Genomic DNA, 22,684 nt, shown 5'->3' on the forward strand with positions numbered 1-22,684 from the left:
AATTCAGTTCAGCCTGAACTGGAGGATTTTTTCTTTTTTTTTTTTTTTCTTAGTTTTAATTCAGCTGCCAAATTGAAAGGAAATTATTCACACAGTGCTACCTGACAGTTTGTTGGAGAAATAGTGTTCTGAAAAATGTAGAGGCTTGTTTTGTAAAAGGTCTATGGTTTGCTCTGTGGAAGACAAAATGCTTCATTCAGAATTGAATGAAAATTGTAGAAGGATTGTGGTAATTTAACAGGTTTTATCCCAAATCCTGTAACATTTTCTCTGTATATACAGCTACTTGCATTACCTAATGAGTTCCCTGTGCTGATCAAAATGCCCAGACACAAATGCCATTGAAAGCATAATGATGTTGTTAAAATGTAAACAACCTTTTTCTGTTTCTGTATTATAAACTACCTGGAACTTTTCAACTAAATGGATAATTCAGTTTCTACAGGGTTATACTTGAAGTGCTGTGCTTTGCTGTGATAGGAGATCAAATGTATTCTACTTATCAGAAGTAAGTTGTGGGGACAGAGCAAGGCTTTTTAGGTTTTGGATTGGCTTTCTGTTTGTTTAAAACCGTGGTTGTTAATATTGAATACAACTATTGTAGTTAAAACTCTGTGAGGACTATGTCCAGCAGCAAAAGTGCAGGAAAAAAGCTTTCCTTTTACTGAGGGTAGTTGCCAAACTTATATCAAAACCAAAGCGGAAGTCTGTCTAAGCCAGCTAATCTTTCTGATTATTGTATTTTGATCCAGAGAACAAAAACAAGAGCATGAAGCAGCTACAGGAAAAGGTACATATGGGAAAAAAAAGACTTTCAGGGTTAAATTTACTTCCAGTTTTATTTTTAAGTAAGAACTCCCTTTGCTAACAGGCTTATTTCAGTAGGGCTGTAACCAAAAAATACTCTGGTGTGAACGAGGCTAGTTAATCCTGCATGCAACTAGCATGCAGTTAACTTGATTTTGGTATGGTGGCTCAAACCTTAAGGTAAGTACCATAGAGAGATTTTTCTGGTGGTGTTGAAAATTCAAGAAATACCTTTGTTTCTCCTGACTTACTATAACTGTTAAGGAAATTATTTGCAATGCAGCAGTTATTACATCTCTTCGACCCCACAAGTATAATGAACTGGCATTTTACTACTTAGCTCTGTTTCCTCTTCTAATGGTCTGCAAGGAGGTATTTTCCTGAAAAGTTACTGAAATCTGGAGAGAGGAAAACCAAAACTGGGCAACTGTACTTCCTGATCTGTTTCAGCACTGTAAAGGTGTTGCCCTTAGTCACTTTATTAAGGAAGCAGCTTTCTGGGAAGAACTGGTAGCGTAAGAAATGACATAATGGACCAGAAAGGAAATTTAGGACTTGGAGCAGAGACAGCTGGAGGTATGAAGATATGAAAGCTGGAATAAGTTTGTGCTTCTCTAAGCTGCTCAAAGTAGAATTGAGAGAGAAGAGACAAAAAAGCAGCCTAATGTGAACATTATTTCCAGAAACACAGCTTTCCACGTGAATTTTAAAGCTTTCTTGATTCTGTCTGAAATGTGTCTTAGTTGGAGTGGAAGAATGGTATTCTGGGGTCAGGCTTTTCTGAATCTCTGAAGAGAGCTCAGTTAGATAACCAAATAAGGATGAGACTTCCAAAACAAAGAGGGAATAGATTTATACATCAACTTCAGCTTGAAGTAAGCTGACTTTAGCAAAACAGAGGTGACAGGCAGTTGTTAGTTCCTTCTCTGACCTCCACCGCAATAGTTTTGCGTTCTGGCATAGACAAAAGGCTAATTCCCCCATCAGCTCAGTTTTGGGAAAACAAGACATTGAATGAAATCCCAGTGTTGAGTCTTATTGCAGTTCTGTTGTGCAAGAACCCTGATGTTAGCAGTGCTCTTTTCAAGCTGCTCTGTGAGTATTTTTCTTCCCCAAACACTTTCTTCTTTTTCTTGGGTCTGTTTCCAGCTAAATTTCATTGTGTTTTCATGGAAGTTTTTGGCCAAGTATCACTCCTTCTTACCCAACCCTCACAGTAGCAGAGTTTAGTTAACTCCTGCTTCTTCTGTTGTCTGTGGTACACGTGGCCATTCTGTATATCCTTTTTAGAGACCTACCTGTGTGTTTGTCTGTCTGTTCATACAGGCAAGGTGTGATAATTCAGTACACAGTCAAGTGGCTGGTTTTAGCTGAGCAAAGAGGTTGTGTGTGTTTATGTGTATTAAGTACAGACCTGATTAAAACTAGCTGCTTTAGAAAAACTGCAGATTCATTTTATATTAAACTCCTGCAATAACTGATCTCCTGGAACAGTACATTTGTTCTTGTAATGAGGTTTAGATCTGCACTTTAATATAAAGTTCTACTTGTAAATAGTTTTAAAAAAGTTAATAAACAAGAAGTGCTACAGGTATAAACAGCTTGGCCTGAAGCATGGACTCTACACAGGCCTCTAGGGATTAAGTAACCGTTTGTTTAGATACACTTCACACTTGGATAGCTTGCCTTTGTATTTTGGAGTTGCTCCCCTGCCTGTCTCTACCTTCCACCCTTCTTCACAAAACCGGCATATTTTTATAGTGTCATAAGAGAAAAATTGGTCTAGGTGGAGAACAGAAATGGAAAACAAGTATTTTTCTTAAAAATTATTTATTTATTGCTTCTGTTAGTAGTATTATTAAGCAAAACTAAACTCTGTGGTTAACCAATCTGAACTTTCTCACCCAATTTTTGTGTCTCTCTGTTAATGCAACGTAAGATTTCCCATGGCTAAAAACATGCTTGAATCTTGGGCGTGTCCTACACATTGCCATGGTTAAACACCTGTGAGGAGATTGACTCTTTAGGACCATTAAGAGAGGAAAGATGCTCTGCTTGCTGAGGTGTGCTGTTCCCCTCTGTTGTCACTGCTTCATGGGTTTGGGCTGCATAGGGGACTCCTAAGTCATAAGTACTTGCCTCAGGTTATGTACCTGTACCCTGCCCAGCCCATGACTGGATGTCAAGACCAAGAAATGCTGGTGCAGCTCTTGCATTTGGTTTTATTATGCGTTTGGCTGACAAGTGGGGAAGTTTTGCTACTTCCTCGGACAGTAATTTTCTTCAGTCTCCATGTTTTAGAGCCTTAACTAATGATCCCTAAGATGGACTTCTCCCCAACCTCATTAACTAATTAAACAGTTCAAAATAAAGAGTTATTCAGGCTGCGAAATATAGCTGAGAGGGCCTTTAGTGCAAACATTAGCATTTCCACAGAATCCATAACCATTAGGAAGCAGAAGCACGATGCCCCAGACAGTCCCATCTTTGCCATTTCAGTGTGCTCTGCAGTGACATGTTAGCACATTTTATACAGCCCCTCTCCCAAGTGCACAGGTCTTTGTGCCCTCTGGACATTTCGTGTTGCTGCTGTGTCTGTTCTTTTCTCCATGTCAGACTCTACAGTGAGGGGTGTAGGAAAAGCAGCAACTGCATCAGTGGTGTCTGGCTGCTCTGCTGCAGTTTTACTGCAAACTGTTCACAAGTGTCTGATGCTTGAGGTTTTGAAAGGGATATTTTGTTGTTCCTCTTGCCAGCAGGAATTATTCCTTTGCCTGAATAAGAATGCTGTGTGCTTCTCTCATTTTGGGTGTGTATTGCAAAACAACTGAAAAGAGAAGGTGAGAAAATGATAACATGAATAGAATATTGTTATTTTCAGGAAGGCAGAAGAACTCTGAGGGGAGGAAAAAAATATATCTGTGGGGAGGTTGTCCAATAGAGCATGTTGTGTATAGTTTCCCTAGACTCTGCTAAATATCTGATAATAGTGAGAACATGGTTGAAATTGCTAATGGTACACAGTATTTTGACAGTGGTGTGGGGAGGGACCAATTCAAATTCTCAGATGGACTAAATACAAAGCAAAGTTAACATACAAATACTGTGGGTTTTACCTTCCCTGGAGCTGAGAAAAGCTTTCTAGTAATTTTGTCAGGTGGTGCCAGACACCACTTAAGAATAATCTTGAGTGATTTAGATGAGCTCGGAGCAGGTAAGACCAAAGTTTGAACGATTCATGCGGACAGATAAACATTGAAAGAATGAGTTGAGCTGCAAAACATTGGATTGGGGGATCTGTCACCATTTGCTTTGCTCAAACTGACTGTCTTTGGAAAACTATCTCCATACAGCATTCTTGTGAAACACAACAAATTTAAAGCAACTTTCAATGAGAAGTGATCACTTAAAGGACAAAAATGAGAAGTTGCAGCTCTGGCTGTGAACATTTTCCTACCGTTTTCTGTTTTAACACAACTTAATTGAGAATTTATTTATTTTTTTTAAATTTCTCTTAAAGCTGTGGAGCTGAAATCATAAGCTTTAAACAAAAGGTCAATTTTATTTATGTGCACTTTACAAGCACACTGTTATAAGATGTAATAGCTCTTTGGATGTTAACTTTTTATTTATGCTTAGCTTTGATGTAGCCATATGCAAAATATTGAAAACGCAGTTGGAGAAACAGAAAGGGTGAGTGAAAAATAGCTGTAAGCCTGAGCTAGGCTCTTAGCTTTATAAAATACTTTTTAAATGTACAACAGTAACTGTTGTAGGTTTTCTCCCTGTTGAAGGGTCTCCAGACAAATCGTACACAAAATTACTGTACCCCAATGTGCTACCATTCCTGTCAGTTCGTGATCATAACTATTTTCATGCAAAAAACCTTTTTTTTTTGTACTTTACCTTCTTTAGAGGAAGCAAAGTGGATTTAAGGTGCATTTTCATTACTGTTCTCTGGCGTTTGTCAGCATCTTTCCTTCATTGCAAATCTACATGAAATACTAAGGATTGCATTGTTCAGTGCCACAAAATGATAATAGCTAAGAAAAGAATGATCATACTAAGCCAGACCCCAAGGATTGTGTAATTGTGCATTCACTGTCGGACATTGGCTGGTAACTATGAAGGAATATAAGAAACAAACACAAGTCAGTTCAGACTTCACAGAATTCACAACTTTGGTTTGAGTTGGTATCTACTTTTAAAAAAAATTAATATTATTGCCAAAGAGCAATACCAGATATTATGCTCAGGGCAGCTCTGTATTGTTAGGATCACAAGGCTGCTGTACTGCCAGTGTCAGCTCCAGAGCTGGGGACAGTTTTTTAGTGATATAAATCTTAGTGGTTTCACTGACTGGAGAAACCCATATTGATCTGTTTGGGTCAAGGATGTAGCCTGTAACTTTTATGTCTTTAAAGCTTATCTAAGTTTTCTGTTACTCCTCGGTGGATTTTTATGGCAATGTTTTCATAATTGCACAGATCCTTGGGGTAAGCTCCCATCTGATAAGCCTTTTTAATTGGTTTTGAACTCTGTATTCCACTGTGGCCTTTTTCATGGAGCAGTAAAGTCCATACTTACTAATAAACAACTGAGTCACTCAAAGGGGACAAAACCACTCCTAAATACATTATTCTTTCATACTGTTCTTTGAACTCTGTCTCAACTTCTTGACCCTTTACTTATAGCAATGATTGTGTGAGTACAGTGAAACCTATTTGTTGCCTTGCAGTCTGTACCCCCATCTGCAGCAATGTGATGAAGAGATTTTGTCTTCCAGACTGCCAGATCATTTCATTGTGGGGTCTGTGGGGTGCCCCCTACCCCTGTCAAATAGGGTTCATTTTCCATTAGCAAAGAGCTCAGCAAAATAGGGGGCCATCAAAATTAGTGGTGGAAGAGGCTTACTGAAAACCAATTTTTCTGCTCCTTGCAGATGGAGGACTGTACCATCCTGTAATTTTTTTCTCATCCTTTGCCTGGGTAGTTTCAGAAAGACTCAAGGGCTCAGCCATTTCCCTTGAGAGACTATTCCACAGCCTAATATACCCACTTTTACTAAATGCTTCCAGATAGACATCTCTTCCCCTGCCTTGTACTCAGTTTCGTCTGATCACTTCTAGTTAGTCCTACTTCCATGAGCCAACTGATATAAAAGCTTTTCTATTCACAAGAAAAACCCTTTCTTCTTTGGAAGGAAGAATCCAAGGCTTGACTCAAGATGAAGCTTCTCCATTTCCAGTGTCTAGGGAAATTTCTTTCTTCCCCACTCTTTCTAGCAAGAGTTCAGAAGTGTTAATAGCTGGAGGTGCTTCACACAAACAGCCAAATAACCTTTCTACTGATTATTACAAGTACTGGATCATACTGTAAGATCTTTGGTGAATGCTTCATGCATCTTAGATCATGGGGGATGAGGGAAAGCTTGATAGGCTATGTGGTTTTGTTTTTGGTTTTGGTTTGTTTCTGGTGGTTTTTGTTTCTTTGGTTTCTTGGTTTTGGTTTTGTGGTTTTGGTTTTCTTTTTGGTGTTTTGGGTTTTTTTTTCTCTTTTCCCCCAAGAAGTTTTCAGAATTTTTATGCGTACAAACAACTTTCAATACAATACTGATGTCTGTCTCATTCAAAGTGAGCTTTTATTCTTCATTCATTAGACTGATATCAGTGTCTGGAAAGGAATGGAAGTGTGCAATTTACCTTTCAGAGCATGATTCAGAAGGGTTTAGGTTTGTGTAGTAGTGCTGAGTGTGGTCTTTTTTGTGATGTGTTCCAATAGCAGGCTTTCAAATTAAGAATTTGAACAGTCTCTATGTACTTACCTCCTTCCAGCATTTAGGGGTAACAACCACCTATGTGGAGAACTTCTTTGGGAAAGCAATAATGGGTTGGGCAACAATAGAGTAGGATTTAGTTGTGGATGGCTGTTAGGCAGGCAAATGGTATTGTCTTCTTGAATTTCTTGGGCTGGATCCCTATCCTGAAAGCAGATTTCTAAGGCAGATTAGCATTGCAAACAGGACATGCCATCCTGGCCAGCATCACCTCTTCCCTCCTGTGCCAGCTTTTGATGCCAGTTAGCTTTGCATGGATGTCTCCAGCCCTGGCACTCCTAAGGGCTTGCTGCTGGCTCCCAAGGTGGGGCAGGGGTCTGCACTCAGTCCCAGCTGGGACTGGGATGTACAGGTAACACTACCATTTCCTCACATACTTCAAGCATTAATTGGACTTCAGCTTGACCTTGCCATAGGGTAGTCTTCGGGATTAGGAAGTTTAGCAGACTCCAGGTGGTGGAAATGAAGGATCTGGGTATCTCTGACTTGCTGTAGCAGCTGGGCAGTGGCTTTGTGAGAACTGGTGTGAGAATAAATCAAGTAAATGGAGTAGATTAAGTGATCAGGCTTTAGGTGTAACTCCCTGCAAATGGGCCTTATGTTTTGACCAAACAGTGCTAAGGAACTGCTTTCACTTTTCTGCTCTGAATGAGCTCTGCTCTTTGTAGAGTGTTGTTTGAACCTACCAACTCTGATTTACTCAAACTGTACTGACAACAGCATTGAAGTGTTTTTTATTCTCGTCTAGTTTGTGCCACTTTCTCCTTTCTGTGTTTCTCCCTCATAATGTAAGAGTCAGTAGAAATGGAGGAAGACTATGTCCTAGAAGATATGCTTTCTATATTTAATCATCCCTGGAACTTTTATTTTGCTAAAGGGCTAAAGTGACAGTCTTTAGAGAATAATTATATGAAACACCATGTGTGAGCAAAGTGTGAAATGTCTCCAGTACCAACCAAAGCTATAGATATTTTTATTAAATATTAATACCGTGCAGTTATGAAGGGTTTGCCAAGCAGATGTTAAGCTGGTCTTCGTGGTAATTTAATTGAGCAGGGAACATTTCCTGCCATTTTTATCAATGTCAGGCTTTACATGACATTTTAAACTAAAAATATAAAATGGAGAGAAAGAGAGAGAGAAATAATTAATAATCAGTTTCTATTCATGACTATCTGTTAATATTTGCCTTCAGAGGATTTAATGTTTCTCCTGAATGTTTTTCTTGGAGGCTGATACAAATCTGAGCTAACCTAGACTCTGTGCAAATTCTTCCACAGGGCCTCTATCTGGAGTCAGGCCCACTCCTGCTAATGCAGTTCTTACTTTTCGATTTGTAAAAAGATGATGATGATAATAAAAGCAAATCTTAGGTTATCCTGAAGACTGACTGTGTAGCTCTGAAAATATCTGTGGATAGAGTCCTTCTTTCCTCCTTGGAGCATCACTTAATGATTAAATGCCAGCAGAATCTTTCTATGCAAAAATTATAGATTGATTAAACTTACTGACATTATGCCTCTGCAAAGTGCAATGTCTTAACAGGATATAGCATCATAAGGCATTTGATTATGTACAACTCATCGAGCAAAAATAAATAAGAAAAATAATAAAACAAAAAGGCAATTGAAATGTCTGTAGGTCAGGTGCAACATAATGAGCCTATTCATGAAATATCACTGAAGGCCCCCTCCTCACAAGTAAGACATTATTTACACGGAAAAAGTGTGGTCACACTCCTACTTTGTATATGTTGTTTTAAATTTATGAAACTGGTTTTTTTCCCCAGACCTACGTGGGCTGGTCTCAGTTCCATTCCCTGGAGACAGTGTCTGCCCTCCTGCCCCTCAGGCGGGTGATCACTGTGGCTGGGGTGACCGATTCTGCCTCCAGCTGAAGAAGGGATAAAAATAGTTCATAATAAATCAAAGCATGGTGAGGCTGAGATGAAATGAAAAATAACCAGCTTGGTTTGTGGGTTTGACCTGCCTGCTTATAATGGCACAGGCTTCCCATCAGCTCTGACAATGTCTGTAGGCACTGCTGAAAGAGGTGTTAAAGCCCCAGAACTGTGATCATCACCTGCTCAACTAGGTACACACGGAATCACAGAATTGACTAGGTTGGAAAAGGCCTCTGAGATCATCAAGTCCAATCTCTGACCCAACACCACCTTGTCTACTAGACCATGGAGCTGAGTGCCACGACCAGTCTCTTCTCAAACACCTCCAGGGATGGTGAATCCACCACCTCCCTGGGCAGCCTATTCCAGTGCCCACTCTTCCCAATATCTAACCTAAACCTCCCCCAGTGTAGCTTAAGACTGTGTCTTCTTGTCCTGCTGCTGATTGTCTGTGTGACTGACTTCCACCTGGCTACAACCTCTTTTCAGGGAGTTGTAGAGGGTGATAAGGTCTCTTCTGAGCCTCCTTTTCTCCAGGCTGAACATGCCCAGCTCCCTCAGCCTCTCCTCATAGGACTTGTGCTCCAGTCCCTTCACCAACCTTGTTGCCCTTCATTGAAAATGCTCCAGCACCTCAATATCCTTCCTAAATTGAGGGGCCCAGGGCTGGACACTCAAGGTGTGGCCACACTATTCCTGATACAGGCCAGGATGCCATTGGCCTTCTTGACCACCTGGGCACACTGCTGGTTCGTGTATGGCACACTCTTTTGGTTCACTGGATGCATCTGAGAGGGTGCTGCTTGAGGTGAAGAAGGTGCATATACAGGCTGGCTACTCTAACAGGATATTGAAGATTTGATCCAGCAAAGGATCATCATGTTCATTCCCGATTTCCAGTTAAATCGCTACAAACCCAGCCTGTAGAGAAGAGCAAGGAAAACTCTTTGGTGACGGAACAGATAGTAGAGGGGGGGAAAACTTTTCTGCTTTTACCTCCTAAAACCAAGGAATTGATTATCATAAGTTCAAGGGTAAAACACTAAACAGAACCCCTTCCTTTGGTTTCTACAATTGATGCCACCGATTTGTGTGGACCTGTTCATGATTGCCTCTAAGGAGGGAAAAAGGAGATAATTTTGCAGACTACTTCTGTGCCACTATTCTGTACTACTGATGTGGGACTACAGCAAACCTTGACTGCCAGTATCTTGTTTAATGAGGTCTATACCAATTCTAGATGTTTGGTACAGACCTCAGAATGTACAGAAGACATGTAGCAGAGAAGTATGGAGCTTCCCATATTTTCTATAGGATAAACTCAAAATGTCATATTCGTTTGGTGCATGCGCCCAGAGAAAAAGTACTGGTTCCTTCTCAGTGCTCTGTGCAAAAGAAAATTTATTTTACATGCTCTGAAAGTTATGATTTCAATGAGTTACCCTACTAGATTGGTTTGAGATCAATAAGTCTAGTTGACAGGCTGAGGATGAGACAGCTATTTATCAGTGTTAAAAGCAGACCTAAGATCTGATCAAACCATTTCTTCATTATTATTTTGAAAGAAAGAGAAGGCTTAATCCTTACCTGAGGTTGCTTTTTGATCACTTACCTAATTTTTCACCCATTTTACAAGTCAGCAGAGTGCTGAGCAGTATGACTGGCAAACATGAAAATAATAATCAAAGGCTACCTAAATACCCAGTGTTCTGCTAAGTAGCAATTGTCGGAATTATTTTCCAAACTCTACAACAAACTTTGTTTCTCCATCATGTCTGACATCTTTCCAGCTTTTCTCACACTTATTTGATACCATTTGGCCATATTCACTGCAATGTCTGCAGAAAATGCTCTCCAAGAGGTTGTGACACAATGGGAGTGTTTTGTATTCCATTGGAGTCTGTATGCCATAAAGAAACAGAAAGCTAAGGAAGAGGCAGACAGAGCTCCTGTGTGTTGCAAATATCTAGTGACCTTTTGGGAGGCCAAAGATTCATCTCGTAGTTTGAACCTTTCGTTTTGGAAGTAATCAGTAGAAGTTTTCCCAGCAGGCTTTCTGCCCAAGATCTGAGTGTAAGTCATGTGGCTAATGCTGAATCAGCATCCTTGATTCAGTGATGCTGTAGCTTAAATGGGTTTACACCCCGCGCCCCCCAAATTGCAAGAAAGTGGTTCATCACTGTCTCTTGTAACCTCCTCATTTAATGAGCACCTAAAGTTTGAGGTTCTGCTGGTTCTGAAAGCTGAGCTTTTACTTTTATCGACGCAGTTGTGTCAGTAGCAGAGGTAGAACTCCACACTTCACACTTCCCATGGTTTACCACTTTTTTAAATTTTTCTTACCCAGGTGAAAATTACTTTGAGTATGCGACACTTTCTGGGTTTTGATACAAAGATTGGAGGATTTGGGATCCTTGTGTGGGACATAAAAATGGGGGGAAAGGAGGTCAAACATCAAAGGTTTCCCCGTCTTTCCTTTTTCTGAGCTATAACAAACTCCTGGAGTTTTTTCAGGAAATACAAGCCATCTGCATAGGGAGGAGTTCTCACTGTATAAAAAAGAGTTCAGACCCTGTGTCCAGCCATCAGTGTCCTGTCAGGTATGGCTTCCCAGAAGGATGAAAGCTAGTATCAATTGTTTTTTGTGTTGGTGTTTTTTCTGATAGGGAAACATATGGTACATTTCGCTGTTCAGAGTTTATACTCCCCATATGACGGGCACACAGCTCCCATTAACTTTAATGAGACTTGCATGCACAAGGGGAGCATATAGGCCACATCTTGAAGCTCAGGGTTTTTACTATTTTGTGTTACTAGCTGTGATAAATTAATATGTATCTGTACTGCCTACTTCAGTCTGCCAGCTCCAATGGATTTTGCCATAGTTATTTTGACTGTTAACTGTGCTGGATGTCTTGCTTAGGAGGCTGTCTGGTGGGGACAGCAGGCTAAGCTGTTTGGCCAGAGAGAGGCTCATGTCTGACTTAGGAAATGAAGCAGGGTGTTGAAAGGTACTTGGAGGACACTGCATGCAACCCAAAAGCCTGTGTGTACTATAGACACCGGAGGTGACAGGTCAGCATCTGGTATTTCTTGCTCAGGTTCGAGACTCTACTGCTTTGTTTCTGAGCAAAGTGTATTGCTAAGATATTTCTTTTCAGCAAGCTCCAGAAGAGTTAAACCCTGGAATGAGGTCTATGATGAGAATAGTGCTCACTGGAGCTCATGTCTATCCTACTGGGTTTTCGGCAGCTTCTTGATTATAATAGGGAGGCTGCAGGTCCAGCATCTCAAAATAAGGATCTTAAACAATAAATGTCTGTCCCAGGGAGGTCAAACTGATGGTGTATGAACGTGGATTGAGTTCAGAGGCCTGACCAGGCATGGAGAATCCAAAGCCCAGGATTGGCAGTGCAAGCTGGTGTCTGATTGCAACAGATAGCTGAGCCAGGCCTGTAAAACAAGCCTGTGCAAATACAAACAACAAGCTGCCTTAGGGTGCAGAGTGCATGTAAACCAACAGTAAGTATGAAATACATGTCCCATATTTTGTACTAATTTCACAAAGAATGTATTTGTTCCAGGCTCTGAGTGTGTTAGTGCAAACAGTAATGCCTCATTCACATGAGCTCTGGACACCAGCAGCTTGGTCCTAAGGCAGGACACAAAAGCTGAAAGAGAATTTGCATCTCTGCAGCTGTCTATGCTGCAACCAGCGGCGAGGCTTTTGTCTGTAAGGTCTGAATTTGCTTTGAATATTGCAGGGCTAAAATACTAATTTCAGCAGTTTAAGGTAAATGATTATCCCACTGTACTTGGCACTGGTGAGGCCACACCAGGAGTCCTGTGTTCAGCTTTGGGCCCCTCACTTCAAAAACTACATTGACATGTTGGAGTGTGTCCAGAGAAGGGCAATGAAGCTGATGAAGGGTCTAGAAAACAAGTCCTATGAGTTGCAGATGAGGGAGCTGGGGTTGTTTACTCTGGAGAAGAGGAGGCTTGAGGAGGACCTCATTGCTCTCTTCAGCTTCCTGAAAGGAGGTTGTAGTGAAGTGGGGTCAGTCTCTTCTGCCATGTCTCAAGTGAAAAGATGAGAGGAAATGGCCTTAAGTTGTGCCAGGGGAGGTTCAGAGTAGGTATTAGAACAATTTTTTTCACTGAAAGAGTGGTTGGACTTTGGAATAAGTTGTCCAGGGAGATGGTGGAGTCACTGTCTCTGGAAGTGTTCAAGAGGCATCTGGATGTGGCACTTGGCGATACGTTAAGGGGTGATTATGGTGGTGCTGGGTTGGGCTAGATGACCTTGAAGGTTTCCTCCAACTGTGAGGATTTTGTGATTCTGTGAAACACAGAAAAACATAGAGCCATCAATATAATTGATAAAAGACCCATTTAGAAGGGGCATCAAGCAAAGCCTAGAACATATCCTGTTTTGGTAAGAAAAGGGGAGGGAGCATCATCCTTTAAATCAACTACTTCAGTGCAAGCTGCTTGTCTCTTTTATTATCTTGTCTGTTGATGACTGTGTGTACATTTGGAACAGATACATACTCTAGTATATATTCCCTTTCAAACTGCTGACAAAAGTTTATTGTAGGTTTATGAATTCCATTTTGGTAAAAGATGATGGGTTTTTGGTTGTTTCCTTCCTGAGAAGAAATGTGACTCACAATCTCTTATGTTGTTCAACTACTGAAGTTTAGGCAAAAAAAAGATGGAAAATTGGAAGTTAAGTTATATGGATGCATGGTTTACTAATAAGGAGGGGATGTCCAGCTCTAGGCTGATTGTGGTCTTTCGCAGTGGAAAAATTGAGACTGGGATAAAACTGGAGGAGTGAAAAAGAATCAGGAAAAGGTGAAGAGGAAGATGTTATAGCCTGAGGAATGATTATTTCAACATATTTGTTACAATGGCCGTGAATATGCTCCCTCAGTGTTTGAGGGATTTTGCACAAGTGCTGGTAGCCCAGTCTAATTTAGGAATGTATATGTGACATTGGCACAGATGGGATCAGATCCACTTTACACCTGCAGAGGTCAAGGAATTCTAGGGATGAAAACCATTTGCATATTTACTTTTGCCAGAGTCCATTATGGAAAAAAAAAATAAATTCTTGGCCACTTCAGTAGCAAGGAAAGAAAGAAATGGCATGTTTTCTTGTCCTGACATGACTGTGTGCTGTAACCTTCATTTTTCAGTTTAAATAGTCCAAGATCATCAGAAACTTGAATCTGAATGAACCACTTAACTGTGCTATGATGAGAGAATGTGATTGACCTTAATGTTACGGAAAGAGATGTCTGTCTTTAGTGCCAAATATCCTCATCTGAATGTTGCTCTCTCTTGCTGTTGAATTTTCTGAAGGTCTCTGTTTCATCCTCTGGAAAAGGATCAGACCTTTCAAAACCTGGGTGCCTCAGCCTCTCTCCTGCACAACAATATTTTTTTGGCAATTCTTCATCTTGAAAGCTGTTGCTCTGGAAAAGATGGATCCCATTAAGACTGGTCAGGGAAAAGAGGATGGTTGAAGCACTGACCTGCCTTCTGATGAGGCTCATCCTTATTACAGCGTTGTTCTGCTGGGGGAAGTGTGAGGCTGTGGTGTTCACAGGTAGCGTGGTTCTGAACTGTGAGCTAAAAGACCAGAGAGCTCATCTGGATCAGTCAAATAAAAAAAAGCCCAAAAAACAAACCTACCACCTTTGGACCACAACCATCTTTTAATTGGAGGAATACAATTCACTTTGCATAGGAAACAATTTCTCACATCTTTCTTTTTGCTGTGATGCAACTATCAGTGGGGACTTTGATTTTCAATAAATTTTGCATAATAATGCTGGAAGCCAGACATCTCCATGAGAGAAAACCAAACTAACAGCTTGGTTCAAAACTGCTCCCAGGTATAATACTGGATTTTTTTGTTTTAATTGGTTCTTGGGACTAACTGAAAATGTTGAAACTGCAGTATTTTTCAATCAAATGTAGCTGCTTTTACTCAGTTTCATACAATCAAAACTCAGAGTTGGACTGTATGAAAATATAAGTGGAACAGGTAGTTCATGTTCTTTTTGAAGACTGGGTTGTACTTTCAGAACACAGTTGCTTTTGGTGTTTAGTCTTGTCCCTGTGGTGCTGTCAGCTGGAAAAGTATCTTCTAAAATGGTAGGTGAAGTTATAATGTAACCACCTCATTTTGGTGATTTAAAGCTTCAGGAAAAATGCCAAGTATTGAAAATTTCCTTCCTGATAAGAATACTATTAACTGGCAACCCTACCAATCAGGTTTTCTTCCCCCAAATACTGCCCAGGGAAGTTTCTACCTGATGAAATATCATGCTTTGACAAAAAGTGCCTCTTCTGTTAAGAGGAATGATCTAACATTACCTCAATTTGCCTGAAAACCAATATGTTCCTAGGGAGAGTGTCCTCTAAAATCAGAAACAGCAAAATCTTGACAGCTGAGTGACCTTTGTAGTTTGATGCCACATAAACACAGAGACTTTCAGTCTTTAAGTCCCACATTTTCTTTGTAGCCCCATGTTTGACTAAATCAAATATTAAAAAAACCAAACTAACCATGACCTGCTTGTTTTCTCAAATAAATGCATCCAGATAAAACTGACGTCAGGGCATTTGCCTTCTGTCAGGAAGGGGTACAGTGATAGAGACATGAGCGTTTCAGGATGGCATAGTGTCCTAGTTAGGACAGCTGAGATCAGTTCATCATGGTGGGTGTAACCCAAAACTGTATTCTATAGCCTTCCATGTCATTTCCCAGAAACTAGACTATTGTTGTCAATAGACTATTCGCACCCTCTGCCCATAGAGCCTGACTCCTCAGGCTATAAACTAGGTGTTAAGAGGCCTGTGAGATAGAAGGATGTTTCTGTCCTCACACCCTTTGTGAACTCCCCGCCCTGAGGAGAGTACCAAGCATTCCTGCCTGAACTGGAGGATATATAATCTTGGAGTTTTGGAACATTTTTGAACCCACTCGTGGGATCCAGAGGACGGCTGCATCTCATCGCTCTCAACCAGACTTAGACCACCACTGGACTGCGATCACCAGTTCTGGCCAGACTGCAGCAGCTCTCCCACCAGCAGGTTCTTCCCCTCTCCCTTTACTTTGGACTCAAACAGGGCCCAAGGAACACCACTTTGTTCAGGCCCCAGGGTACTGGGTCATACATTTGGGTTTTTGTGGGTTGAGACCAATTGTTTGTTTGTATTATTGTACTTACTGTATTATTTTAATAAATTGTTATTCTGATTTATAATCTCTCCTTTGAGTTGGGTTCATTCCCCCTGCTGGTTAACTTTTAAACCAGGACACATAGCCACTTTCTTGTCTGTCAAGTTAATTTGGCCAACTTTAGTAGTCTCCACTGCTTACAATGCTGTAACTATGCTGTGCTGGCACTTGATGTCTTCTAGAGCAATATTCTCCCTTTTTTGAAGAAGAAAAGGGGTCTCATTTAGGTAGTCAAAGTATAGTTAAGCCCCAAGATTAATTTCTGTTCCTCATTCCCACCTGCTCTGAAAAGGTGGCATTGAGGCAGATTCTCAAGTTCTGTAAGTTCATCTCTCTCCGGTTACACCATCTTGGCTCTCAAGTCTCTCTGCTTTCCAGTTACTGTGAAATATGTTTGCTTGTTGAAAAATTTCTTTGTGTTGTGGTTTTGAGTACTCTGTAATAGGCAAAACAACAACTTTTCTTTTTTTCCTAGAACTACTCAGCTGCATCCTTTTGACATTATTTATTAAAGGCAGATCCATTAACAGCTAACACTGGGTTTAATTCCTCTCCCCCCCACAGCAAATGTTGATTCCAGCTCTTCTGATTTTGATGAAGACTGGCTTTGCTGGAAGCCTGTGGCTGGCACGACTACAAAGCTGATTTTGGGAACCTTAGAGGTTTATTTAGATTCCTTAAATGCTTTGGCTTGATGGTATCATGGGTATTTTGAAACTTTTGAAGCATTTTCAATTCCTAACAGCACCAGGCAGGCAGACACAGAAACACACAGGGACTAGGAAGCCAGCGCCATCTTTGCTTTGTTCTTCAGGCTTGTAAGTGTCCCCAAGGGGGAAACAAACACAAAAAGGAATAATAATAACAACTGGTAGGTGGGGACCATGTTCTTTGCCTCGTTGGGGGAGGATGGAGCAAGAAAGATGATGCTTCGTATGCCTGCCTTGGTGCAGTTTGTGTTGGTGGAAGGGGTAGTGCAGCTGTGAAATTTGGAGCCTGTGCATAAATGCTGATTCCTGAGCTTTGGTGATCAGTTATGAGCCCGAAAGCTGACTCCTAGGTCTCCCTCAGGAAGCTCAGTGCTTTTCCCCTGTCACTTTGCTATGTGCTGTTTGGATTGGTATCTCAAAAAAATCTGTCTCCTGCTTTATCGTTGATTTGTTTGTTTGTTTGTTTTGGTTTAGGTTTTTTTGGTGTTTCTTGCTGGAGGAGGAAGAGGTATGTGAAGGAATTCTGGGAGCATGTGGACGCAGCAGTCTGTGGCAAAATGTTTTCACTGTGTAATACCTGCTTGTTTGGTACTGGAAAATCACATGTGACTGCTGCTTCAGCTGAGGAGAGGCTTTGCATAGCAAGGATTTTTTTTAATATCTAATGTTATAAAAGTGATCTTCCACGGAACAACTGAGCATAAATAGCCACAAATACTACTGAGTCCATTTTAAGGATTTGTATTAACCACATAAAAATCTTCCATCGATTTCTTGTTAATGCAGTGAGTCATACTAAATGCCTAAGCCCCTGCAGGAATAGTCAGAAAGAAGCAATGATGTTGTCTTGGGCTACATAACCTGAGGTAGGTTGGGTTTTGCCTGCTCTGTCCTCATGTGCTCTCGTTCCTGCCCTTGGCCATTCCCCACACCCCAAATGTGATGTGCTGTTCTTGGGCTAAACCACAGAGGCCGCTCATCCAAATGACTGTGTGAGAGGGGACTGAACAAATGCAGTTAGTCTCCAAAACCTGAGCATTCACCCCTCCAGCTGTATAGCTGAAGGATTTGGAGCCCTGTGTGTTCCTACCTCGCCCTGTAGCAGACTTTGCTTACCAGTGTGTACTTGAATGAAGGTGATGCATGAAATTCTTCCTGTGACACTGTGCTTCTCCCTTCTCTCTATCCCTCTACCACCTCTGGACTTCATAGCATTTCAGCAAAACTGTAGAAATCTCTGCTGATGTTGATGCTCAAACAGTGACAACTATCTTGCAGCCTTGAGGCCTGTTTGCCTTTCCCGGTGCATCAAAGTATGTATGAGAAAAAACTGTGTCCAACAAATGTGGCAGGATGCAACTTTTTCTTCACCTGTTAGACTGATGGGCAGTGTTTTATGCCGTCATGAGACTTGCTCCATTCCTTATGAGAGTGTTTTGCAGTGTGCAAAGAGGTTAAAACCTCTACACAAGTTAAATTTGAATTAATTGAAATTAGTCTAATGATTAAGAGAATAGCCTTCCTCTAATCTATAACTCTTCTGCACAATTTTGGACGAAGAATGAATATAATTAACTAGTTCTGTACAAAGGACCTTCTCTTCAATTAAATTCCATAGGATTTTCCCACATGAAAGCTAACAGACCAAAAAAAAAGAGAAGTAATCCTTGTGCCCTGGACTGGCTACTTGAATTATTAAGCAAAAGTGCATATACTTGTTTTAAAACACATCCTGTTTTTCTGATGGGCACTGCAGGCTGACTCTAAGAAGCATCTCTGTATGCCATGTTGGGAAATACTGTGACATTAAGGACTCCTGCACAGGTGAGGTTGCCTCTGCTGTGCTGAAAGGAGCTTGTCTTGTTGTTTTCTTTGGGCTGTTGGAAATGCTTTTGGGAGGTGTCTTGGTAGCAGAGCTGAATGGTTATAGCAGAGCAGGAAAGCGTCAATAAGCAACAACAAATTTTCTCTGAGCTGGTATATGTAAGAAAGGCAAAGAACTTGTTTTAAGGCATGCTGAAAGGCTGTTAAAATCAGAACTGATTTTCTCCTGTGAAAGAGTGATTAGAAACAGAATGCGTTATTGTCACAGCTCACAGTAGTTAGGCCTGTCTTCTGTAGTTAAACCTTAACTGTATGGGGACAGGACAGGCCTGAGAAGAGAAGCAGTGGCTGTTGCATTAAAAACCAAAATACACCCCACCTTTGCCCTTCCCCCCAACTCCTGGTCTCTTCAGATTTCAGCAAGGACCCTGTGTCAGTGAGCTCCAGTGACCACTGGATGTAGCTGTCGCTTCACAGAAATACGGCCAAGTAGACACCTTTCTGCCTCTTTTGAGATGACATGACAGAGGTTGCATTTTACTTGCCATTTCTGACACTGATCTCTTTTTCTTTTCCCTGTCTTTCTTTCTGTGTATACTTTTCATATTCTGCTCTTCCACCTCCGGTGTTCCCTAGAACATGAGTATGTTTTATAGCTATTCCTTTTCTTCGTGGGTGTTCTCCTGCTAATCATCAATAGAGAGAACATGAGACTACCATGAATACTCTAAGAATGCAATAGTTACCTGCTCATAACTGCACTCACCTCTTGAGTAAAAATGGTGATGGTCCAAACTCTTTGTCTATAAAATCTCAATGTTATAGAAGAACAAGTTCATCAAATGCAGGCAATGAGATCTAGATCTAGAAATGAAAATATATTTGGCCCTTTCTCTGTGACAAAAATGCAAGCCAGGTTAGATAATACAACTTTTATTTAGCTGTTTATAGTTGAAAGCTCCTTCTGCTCTCCAGGGTTGAAAATGAGTACAATATTTCAAAGGTAGCTTGGGAGAGTATGTAAGTTACAGATGAACTTTTTACAAGGGCAAGGGAAATGGCCTTAAGCAGAAGGAAGGCAGGTTTAGATTAGACATTAGGTTAGAAATTCTTTACTGTGAGGGTAGTGAAGCACTTGGAGAGGTTACCCAGACAAGTTGTGAGTGTCCTATGCCTGGAAGTGTTCAAGGCCAGGTTGGACAGGGCTTGGAGCAACCCTGTCTATTGGAAGGTGTCCCTTCCAATGGCACAGGGATTGAAACTAGATGGTTTTTAAGGTCCTTTCTAACCCAAACCATTCTATCATTCTGTGATTTTGTAAGAATTCTCTGGAGAGACAAGAAAATTAGGAACACCGGAAACAGACTGAATTGTAAAGGAGAAAACCACTACAACACCAAGTAGACCATGTTTAAACAAAAGGAGAAAACGATATTTAAAGGACCTAATATGAAATTTCTCATCTGTATTTAAAAATACAAAATATGTGCATTTCTGAGCCAGCTAAAATTACTAGGTTATTCCCTTGGCACTGTTGTTCATAAAACCCTAAGTCAAGTTTCAAAAGTAGTAGACTAGAAGTGTTCAGATCTGTATACTTACCTGTACTAGTAGTTTGCAAATACTTCAAAGCTTTCCACTTATTTGGTAGGAAGCAAAAGTGATTAAAAACCCCCCTCAAACCACAGAAAAAGCCAACCACAACCCAACCCATCTTATTGAGCAAAGAGGCAGAAACACTGACTGAGTGTTACAGTGGGTACATGTGATGTGTTTAGCTTGCATATGGTCACATCACCTTGGAGCTTGTGCCGATTTGTGGGTTTGGCCAGAGCTGCCAGAATTTTTCTTTCCACTCACTGGTAGGTGCTGTCAGGTAGGTTTGAGCTCTCCAGCTTTTATAATTTTTTCTTCTGCCCTGTGTTATATTTATGGTTGAATTTGCAGGTAGGGACAAATACTGTTGTCTTGTAAAAGAAATCTTCCAAGGGCAGCACTATTTTTCTGGCTGTCTGACTTCAGGCTTTCTGCAGCCTGAAATCTGAACTTGGGGAACAGTGTCAGAGCCCAGTGTGAATCTCAACCTGCTTGCCTCCTGCCTGCCACAGGATCAAGGCTCATTTGGACTTCCAGGTTAGGATCTGTGGAATAAATTTCTTGCTTCTATGCCACTAAGGTTTTCTACCTGTAAAGAATTTACAAGGCTGCCCATGTAGACACTGAAGCTTTACTTCCTAATTCTACCTAGCTTACAGGTATTAGTACAGCAAGGTGCATCACTGAACCCTAGCAAATGGGGCTAGAAAGGACAATAAGTTATTTAGCCTGGTCTCTTTCCCCAAGGCAGGATCAACTAGATCTAACCCTCCTTGACAGATGTGCAGCAAACTTGCTCTTAAAAACCTCCCATAACAGAAATTTGACACCCTTCCTCAGGCAATCTTTGCCAAGGCAGAACTCTTCTTACGGCTAGAAAGCCTTTCCTAAAGACAAGCCTAGTTCTCTCTTGCTGTGACTTAACCCATTGATTTCTTGCCTTATCCTTACATGAGATAGAAAAGAGTTTATTTTCCTCTTTGCAAAATGCTTTGGCATATTACAGGACAGCCATTGCCTTTCCCAATGGTCCCCTGTGGCCTATACATTCAAAGTCTTTTTAAGTCTTCTCCATCCCCCTGGTCTGCTCCCCCCTGTCAAAGACCATGTTTTCTGGATCTCTGGTTGCTCTTGATGCCCTCCTGTGGGCTCTCTCAGGCTGGTATGTTGTGGAATAGCTTTTTTTTTTTTTTCCCCTTGTGCTGGAATGCCCATAGTTGTCTCTCAGCCAAGGCACACTCGACTTTCAGCAACTAAACCATAATTTTGGTTTAGAAGGCTTTAGGGAGACAATGCATAAATAGTGTCTTGCTACCACTATGTACTCACTGAAAGGGGAAAATGTTGGAGAGTTGCCTGCCTGGGTTTTAGGCAAACAGGATTGCTTGGGTGTTTGCTTCCAGGACAGACAATAGGAGAAGAGGGGAGTTATATGAGTAGTGTATTGTGCCCACATGTGAACTTAGGCCCTGCAGTGCTAAACATGCAAGAGGCATCTCCAAACAGTGCAGTGTTTGAGCCAGAGCCCAAGTATAAAATTCCTGGCATCCTGGCAGCCAAGCTCCTCGTTCAGATTGCTTGCATTAGTGAGAGCAAACACCAAAAACTTCCAAGAAACAAGACTAAAAGAACTCCAACACAGTGGCTCTCTAAGCCGCTTCTTTCTCATGCAGCTTTATTTTCACGTGACTGTTAGTGTGAATATGAGAAGGAACTTGCTTTCCCCCCACTGCTTTCCCTCCCCTTTACCATGGTGCCTTTTAAATCAAGCTGTCCTCTGTAGCTCTGCGGCAAATCTGCACATTTCTGGTTTTGCTCTTTCAGAGGATAATTTCTCCTGTTTAATGAGATCTGAGAATGAAGTCAGGCATGAGTTGGAGAAAGGTCACAGCATGTGCTCAAAGGTATATTAACTACTGTTGGAGCTGGCATCCGTCGACTTCCATGAGGACAAAATTAAGCAGCAAACAGTAAATACTTCCACTAGCACTTTATTACAAGCAGGACCATTTACAATGAATAAGAATCTGAGAACCTTCAAGGATGAAATGGGGATGCTCACAAATAAAAAGAAAAATCTTACTACTTAGGCTTTGAATGTGATTCCAGTCAAGGTTAATGGCGAAACAGTTAATGAGGGGTACAGAATCCAAAGGCTGCATTGATGCCATATTGTGTCTTACACAGGTAATTAATGCTACTGACTACTGCTAAATGGCTCTACCTGAGCACATTTTCTCTAGCAGGAACTTTAAATCCCCCACACTGTATACAGGAGAACTCTCCTGATGCTTTACGACTCCCACTAATGCTGAACAGGCTAAATCAGAACCAATTTCTTCCACTTGTTTCCAGGATGGTGATTTGCATCCATCACCACCATAATACATCCATCATTCAGGGCCCAGTGGCGCAATGGCAAGTTTGGCATCAGCTTCACAAGGGGCAGAATCAGTCCTTGAATGCATTTAGTGAGAGAAGAATCACATTTTTCCATTTAAGCGGTATTTCCACAGCAGGAAATGCTGTGGAAAAAAACCAGCTCCCTCTTGGTGAGACTTTTCTCTATTGTCATCTTCCTCTTGCAATTTTTTAAATTTATTTTTTTAGGAAAGTCGCTTTTCTACGAGATCCAGGCAAATATTGCTGCTCAGTGGCCAGCACTGTGAAAAATGAAAAGCAGATGAAGGTTGAGGTGGCCCATTAGCCATCCTTGTGCCCAGGCAGAGAATAAGGACGCAAAAACCCGCACA

This window comes from Manacus candei, unplaced genomic scaffold (assembly GCF_025592945.1).
Source record: "Manacus candei isolate 608988 ecotype Guabito, Panama unplaced genomic scaffold, ASM2559294v1 h1tg000017l, whole genome shotgun sequence".
Taxonomy (NCBI): Eukaryota; Metazoa; Chordata; class Aves; order Passeriformes; family Pipridae; genus Manacus; species Manacus candei.